The sequence below is a fragment of the Elaeis guineensis genome, chromosome 2 (assembly GCF_000442705.2).
Source record: "Elaeis guineensis isolate ETL-2024a chromosome 2, EG11, whole genome shotgun sequence".
NCBI classification, from domain to species: domain Eukaryota; kingdom Viridiplantae; phylum Streptophyta; class Magnoliopsida; order Arecales; family Arecaceae; genus Elaeis; species Elaeis guineensis.
In genome coordinates, this window is record NC_025994.2 from 86,531,735 (window position 1) to 86,539,711 (window position 7,977).

Genomic DNA, 7,977 nt, shown 5'->3' on the forward strand with positions numbered 1-7,977 from the left:
TCCATCCACACCATCAATTTCCTTGGCGCATCCATCAACGGTCGCGGTCGCTCAGCAATATCAGACGGTCCTGCATAACGTTATCGGGTGTTTTTCAGACAGGCACACCGGAAACGTAACACCCACCCACATCATGACACCACCACGCCTCCCATTTAAACGACCCGAGCCGACCCCACTTTCTATTTAATCCAACGGGTCCTTAACGACGATTTCTTCCCATGTCTTCTTATCTTTCCCGCCCACTGCCACTCTCCTTCCCCTTCTTTCGCCCGCGGGTCGGGGCCTTGCTCATCGCCGTCGCCGTCCGTGCGCTTCCACCGTCTCCACGGCCGCCCCCCTCCCCCCTCTTTCGCCCGCGGGTTGGGGCCTTGCTCATTACCGTCGCTGTCGCCGTCCGTCCGCTGCAACCATCTCCGCGGCCGCCTCCATGGAGGAGAATAGTGACGCGGAAAACAACATCAGCGTTGGTGTATCTTGCAAGAAGAACCAAATCGAGGTCCAATACCAAGAAGTTCCTCTTCTTCTACGTTAGTCTTGCCAATGTGAGCACTCCCTGTGTCTTTCCCGTATATGTTTAAAGATCGACTAGCTCTCTATGCCTACTTTTGTTTTGTCTTGTCTCATCTTTCTTTAAGTCTGTTTGTATCTTCAAAAGAATCTCCTGTCCTGATATTTTTGCATTTGAGCTGTTGGCCAGCAATTCTTTCTTTTGATATTTGAATTCTGGATTCGGATCCCTCTTTCTTGAAAGAGAGTTTATTTCTTTAAAAGAAAATCTTACTTGCTATTTTTGGATTTGATCTTTTGGCTATACCTTTAACTAGAATTAAAGTTGCCGGGTTTTATTAGGGTACAGTTCTTTTGATTCTTGAATTCTTGATTCGGATCCCTGTATCTTGGGAGAGATGTCTATGCGCAGCGTGCTTGTTTTTTTTTGAAAGAAACCCTTTTCTTGCTATTTTTGGATTTTAGCTGTTGGCTATAGCTTTAATTGGAAGTTAGGGTTTGTAATTCTTTTTTTTTTTTGGTTCTTGAATTCTTGATTCGGATCCCTCTTCCCTGAAAGACGCTTCTCTACATCAATGTGTCTGGTTCTTTAGAAAAAAACCCTTCCTTGCTCCTTTGGGACATGGTCGCCCGGTTTTATTAGGGCATGGTTTTTTTCTTTTAGTTTCGAATTCTTGATTCGGATACCTGCATCTAGGAAGAGGTAAACCCTTTTCTTGTTTTTTTTTCCCTTTTTTTTTCCCGAATTGAGCTGTTGGCTTGAGCTTTTGTTGGAGTTAGGCTTTCCGGTTCTTATTGTGGTTCGTTCTTTCAGTTGATTCTCGATTCTCGAATTTATTCGGCACCCAGTTTCTCGGTCCAGTGGTTTCCAGCGTTAAAGTTGACTTTCTGAAAGCTGGACTATCGAAACTTTCCAACATTCTTTAGTTGTCGATCTGATAACTGGAGCGTCCAGCTACTTTGTTTTTTGGTCTAGGGTTCTTTGGTTCAGGATCTGATAACCGAAGCTTAAAGCTACTTGTATTGATTTTTCGAAAGATTTGTGTCCTTTTTGCACTTTTTGTCAAGTGTATTTCGTTTTTCTTTTATGATCTTTATCATGATATTTGTTCTGTCTGATTGCATTCATTCACAGAGATGTATGCAGCAGCATAATAAGGTTGAGCTTCTGGCTTTGAGCTAGTTCTCCTCGTTAGTTTTTAATAACTTATGGCATGCTTAGATCTTTCTTATATGGATTAGTTGAGTGGTATGACATGTCTCGATCTTTATTTAAATTATACGTTACTATTTTTTTGGTTTCGATCATCTCATTTCATCGGAATTAGGATACTTAGAGTAATCTGGTATCAACACAATGATGAAAAGATCTGCTTTAGATTTTTTTTCTTTCATTTAATTTATTCAACTTACTTAAAAAAAAAAAGAAGAGAAAACCACCGTATTGTGAGTACAACTTGCTATTTTTGGATGGGTAAAAGATAAGTTCTTCAATATACCTTTTTTTTTAATCTGCATCCATTCATTAAATAATGGTAGATGAAAAACACCTACACATTTTGTGTGCTAATTTTTTTTGATAATCCATCGTGAATACCTTCTCCTTGCATTCAAATGTTGATCACAGGTAGAGGATTCTATAAGTTCTCCAACTGGTTACACTATAAGGTTGTAAACAAGGTAATGTGATGGATGCCTTTGCTTATTTGTGTGAATTAAAGTGTATATATCTGTAGAGACTTCCACTTCAATTTTGCATAGGTGTTGCTCGAATCTTTTAGACACCTACAATAGGACTTCCTTCAATGGATTCTTTCAGATGACATGATCAAGAGGATGCCTCATCCTTCATCAGGAATAATGGTTAGATTACCTTAGATCAGTCCGATCTCATATTTTTTGTGATTGATGTTTCAGAAATCTTTAAGATTGGAACTGGACTTTAGGGACCTATTTGTTTGGGGGATAATGTTGTCTGGTCAGGGGATAATTATGTTATCAGAAATCCACATGGACATAGGTCCTTACCTACTTGGTATGCATGGAATGATCAGCTTCATTTTTTATGTGAATCAGTGGCTTGATGTCACTATACGTAACTTCAAAAGGAGGACTATTATTGGCCACAGCGTTTGCCATACCGTGCCGAACCATCCGGTACATTCCGTATCGTATCGGACCGGCAGAGAACCGGCACGATTCAGCCGGTAAATTCGGTACACCGGCGGTACGGAAGGAAAAAAAAGCAAAAGTGAGAAAAGGAGAGAGAGGAGGAGAGGGAGGGAGGTGGGAGTCGTCGGAGGCCGACGGTGGCTGGCTGTGGCCGTCGGAGGGTTTTCAAGTCCCATATTGCTTGATAGGGCTTTCAAGAGAGTAAAAAAGAGGGAGAGAGAGCGCTCGGGAGGGGGGAGAAGGGACCTACTGGACAGATGGCGCCTCTGTCGCGAGGCCCTCGACGAGCCAACGCCGACGGCCTGAGGGCGGTCGAGCGGACGGAGCCGCGGAGGGGCTCCGCCCCCTTCTTCTTTTTCGAAACAGACGATCGTCTGTTTGGGTTTTTTTTTTTGGTTTTAAACTCATGAATTCGGCAACTGGGTTGCCGACTTAAGATTTTTTTTAGAAAAAAAACAAAAATCATGAAGCCGGCAAACTATTTGCCGGCTTCATTTCAAACTATCTTTTTTAAAAAAACTCGCGAAATAGGGGCGACACTTCTGTTTCACATCCGTGGCGCTGCGCGCGCGGACTGCACCCTTCGACGGCCAGCTGGAGGCCGTCTGGTGGCCCCGTCGGCTCCTTCCCCTCCCTCTTTTTCTTTCTTCCTCCTTCTCTCTCTATTTCTCTCTCTCTCTCTTTTTCTTCTTCCGGTTTGGGTCCGCTTGCCTTCGTCGGTTCGGTACGGTACGAAACCGTACCACCGACTGGCCGGTACGGCCGGCGGTACCAGTTCAGCATACCTTGATTGGCCATCTATGCATCCCATTTGAATTAATTTTCTACTATATGTTGCAGGCTTTTTACTGCAAAACAGACTGGATAATCCTGCTTAGTCTCTTAAATAGGCTAGATTCACCCTCTATCTTAAATAGGATTCTTGTGAATAACAGGTATGGGGACTTTGATGTATGAAAGCTCATTACTTGTCATCATCCATGTGATGATTGTCATTAGCTGTGATGTCTATGTCTGTGCTTGTATCTTTGTATATTCCCATGCTTGTGTAATTTCTCAAGTGTTGGGGGATAATACCTCTATCGCTTAAGAAGGGTATTCTAATGGTGTTAAAATGTAGACGAGGTTTGGCAACGAGTTCATTGACTCTGCACATGCATACTTAAAAGGGAAGTGCGATTGTGTTCCTTTGCAAACATCTCCGTCATTGTATATAAATGCATGTGCACTTGTATAAGCACACATGCATATGCATGGGTACATTCATGTGCTTGGCCGTGGGTGTGACTTCTTGTTGAAGTTGACTCGGGGGATTAATAAGGATCACTATCTGATGCTTATGCCAGAACCAATATTATCATCCATCTAACACCGTTGTTTCTGTTGGCTGAGCTAGCCTTAGTAATGTCAATGAAGAATTTGCAAAAATGGTAAATTTAGTGTACATGAGTTTTTCAGCAGACTAGATCTTGGAAAAGCTTATCGTGAGATAGACTTTGAAATTATACAGTACATGTTTGCGAGCATATACACAGATGGTGGTGGAGACTTTTTGGCAGTTACACCAAGAAGGCTGGTAACTAGTTCCAATCGTGTGGTGCGTGGCGGTTCATTGTTTTGTTTGTTGTTAACCACCTACAATATTGACATGTTCTGTTCACATTGCAATCATGAGGGATTGGTTTGAAATATGTTTTTTCTGGACAAATCAGTTTTAGCTATGTCGTTTATGTTTGTCTAGCTCTTATATAGATGTATCTTATGCATCAGTGATGGGGTGTTTGTGTAACTTTGGTTTTGTAGATGTCATGACTCAGCCTGTTCATGCGTGGCTTTTGATGATTTTATTTTACTTGGTAATTATTCCATGTTTCTGCAATGCTTGATAACAAATATGCTCTTCCAATCCTTCATCTTCTTGAAATCTTAGTAGGCCAAGAATAACCTGAGTAGTTGAGATAGTGTCAGAATTGGGTCTTCAAATATCAACCTGCCTCAACACTAACCAGAAAGTTATCTATCTTTTGGGTGTATATCTGGTTGACTCAAAAGTTTCAGATAATGTATTAGTGTGTTCTTCTGGTCCATTGCATCCATTTAGCTTATTTTTGTTTATTAGTCTTTCAAATGATCCATATGTTGAATGCAATGATTGTTTAATTGATGCAAAATCATAAGTTGAGGGTCCATTGGCACAAAAAGATGTGAATAGGAACATAATCGCTTAAGTCTGCATAAATTCCTTTGTATCAATCCTACTGCAATAGTTGTGACTTGTTAGTTCTCTTATAATATTTCTAACGCATCTGATCTCATTTGCTATTGCCTTCCTGTGGCTGAACTTTTATCATTATTAGTTCTTTATGGTACTGCTATGTCAATTTTGTCTTGTTTTCCTTCCATCCCTCCCTCACGAAACAATGTTTGCAACTATATAATTTATTGTATAAGTGACCTTTATCAGATTTATATTTCTTGTCTTAAATTCACACTGAATTCTTGAACTAATGGATGCTTTATTTTTCTTTGTTTAGGCAATGCATGATATGCTTTAGCACCAGATAAATGGGTCCTCCCTCTTTCTCTTGGAGCCAATACCATGACAATGGAGGTGAGACTGAACCTCTAACAAGGAGCATAAGAGGAGGGAGAACTCCCGCCAAAACATCTGCAGCTACATCTATGAGGACTTTGTCTGTGGCTAAGATCATGTGACTGTGGCTGGACCTCCGCCTCCTTGCCAATCTCCTCATTTCTCGCCTCAATCTATATTGCCCACTCTCTGGTAATCTAATTCACTGCCCCTTTTATGGATTTCTGTCTATTAAATTATTGGCTGGAATATATGATCTTTTGGCTAGGCCTTGGATTCTTTCATTGAGTGGCTATGCATAACTACTGCTGCCACGGCTATGAGTCTGTGACCATTACTACTAAGATTAACTTTAATGTTGGTGGTTATAATTTGAAAGCTTGCCAATCAAATTTATCATCTTCAAGGTTTCCCAAAATTGTTCAACTATATTAATTAGATCTTACTTGTTACCAATTGGAATTTGAGACACCTACCGGAGGAAGTTCTTGATGCCCTTGTTTGTTGGGTACTTATTTGTTTCTTTTTATTGCTTGAGATAAGTAAGATGCTGATGGTTTGTAACAATGCAAGTATGTTGAAGGTAAGCATTCCTCCTTGGAACTAGTGCACCCTGTTCCTTACTAGCCATATCAGGGAAATGGCTTGTCAACTCTTGACGTCTCAAAAATAAGATTTTACAAGATTGATAGCATGTGTTCAGCTGGTAATGTAACAGATAATTGATTTGGGATTAGTGTAAGAGGATTAATTGATGGTATGGAAGGCTGAATAGAGATTCTTGTTTTGGAGCCATGAGGGTTAAGAATTCAATAAAAGTCGAGGATGTGATGGAAGAATTGAATGGGATTAGTATAAGAGGGTTCATTTATGTTACAAGCATGGGTTTGAATGGAAAAACAGAAAGTATGTGAGAAAAGTGAATGGATAAGAGAAAATAGAATTGAACGAACCTTTACAGATCTTACAATAGCAAATTGCCTAGAGTTCACCCTTAGGGTTTTCATGATTTAATTTTTTTTGAAGCATGGTGTCACATCAAGTATGAAAGATAAAAACTTTTGCTTCATTTCTCAAAATCTGAAGTATATGATGCAACAGAGAGTGTGTGTGTGTCTATATATATATATATCTATATATCTCTCTCTCTCTCTCTCTCTCTATATATATATATATATATATATATATCTATGTATGTATATGTATATGTATGTACGTATATGTATATATATATTTGTATGTGTATATGTATATGTATATATTTGTATGTATTTGTATGTGTGTGTGTGTGTATATATATATATGTATATATGTATGTATATGTGTGTGTGTACTTCTTCTTTTGCTTCTTCTCCTCCTCCTTTTTCGTCTCCTTCTTCTTTCTCTTCTGCTGCTTTATCTTCCTCTTCTCCTCCCTCTCCTCCTCCCTCCCCTTCTTCCTCCTCTTCCTCCTCCCTCCTCCCTCCTCTTCTTCTTCCTCTTCCTCCTCCTCCTCTTCTTCCTCTTCCTTTTCCTCTTCTTCTTTCCTGTGCTTCTCTTCTTCTTCCTCCTCCTCTTCTTCTTCCTCCTCCTCTTCTTCTCCTTCTCCTTCACCTTCTTCTCCTCCTCCTCCTCCTTCCTTGTTTTCCATCTTGTTCTCCTCCTCTTCCTTTTTCGCCTCCTCCTCTTCCTCCTCCTTCTTCTTCTTCTCTATCTTTTACTCTCTCCTTCTTGTTTTTTTTTTCCTTCTCCTTCTTCTTCTGCTTTAGCTTCTTCTTTTGCTGCTTCTCCTACTTCTTCTTCTTCTTCTCCTTCATTTTCTTCTTCATTCTGCTTCTTCTTGTTCTTTCTTGTTCTCCTTCTCCTTCTCCTTCTTCTCCACCCTTTTCCCCTGCTTTTGCTTCTTCTTCTTCTTCCTGCTTCATCTCCTCCTCCTTATTCCTTCTCCTCCTCCTCGTTCTCCTCTGTCTCATTTTTGGTCTCAATATTTGCTGTGCCGGTATTGGGGCTTGGATTGGTTGCTATGGTTTGTATGCCCCTGTGCCAAGTCCAAACTGACACAGCAGAGAGGGTGGGGGGGAGAGAGAGAATGGGAGAGAGGAAAAGAGAGAGGGAAGGTAGAGGGAAAGGGAAGAATGGAGGGAGAGAGTTTGTGAAGGCTGGTAAAGCCCATAACAACATGGCACTGAGGGCGAGCGAGAGGAAGAACATGAGAGAGGAAAAGAGTGAGAGAGAGAGGGACTCTGCCTTCCTTTCGATTGAAATGTGGTTGCTGATTTCATTAGAAATTGACAAAATAAAAAAGAAACAGGAGCTTCCGCCCATGTTATGATTGGGAGTAGGGTAGAGCCCCTCCTTCCACTCTCCGACGGCCTCGGTGCCCTCTGGTGACCTTGTCTCTCTCCCCCCTCCCCCTCTTTTTCTCTATTTCCTTCTTCCTCTCCCTCTCCATCGATTTCTTGTTTCGAATGCCAGAACTGTTCAGGTCGGCGGCCATCATGTGGCTCTGTACGTTCCAAATCGGGCTGTTTGGGATGGTTCCACAATTCTTGCTTCTTCTTCTTCTTCTCCTCATCCTCCTCCATCTCCTTCTTCTACTTCTGCTTCTTCTTCTGCTCCTTCATTCTTCTTCTGGTTCTTCTTCTACATCTACTCCTCCTTTTCCTTCTCCTTCTCCTTCTTCTTTCTTATGCTGCTTCCTCTTCTGCTGCTTGTGCTTCTTC

General features: G+C 41.2%; 1 long non-coding RNA gene across 3 annotated transcripts in view; it reads left to right on the plus strand.

Annotated features, from left to right (window-relative positions):
- Positions 1-226: 226 nt before the first annotated feature.
- The window catches only part of LOC114914731 (uncharacterized), a 36,913-nt gene continuing 29,162 nt past the window's right edge, over positions 227-7,977 (plus strand). Inside the window, exons 1-2 of one of the 3 annotated variants that reach the window (XR_012138635.1) lie at positions 227-545; positions 5,217-5,467. This is a non-coding gene — a long non-coding RNA (uncharacterized lncRNA). The remainder of the gene's footprint in view (positions 546-5,216; positions 5,468-7,977) is intronic. The other 2 variants (XR_012138636.1, XR_012138637.1) reach the window with 2 other exon arrangements.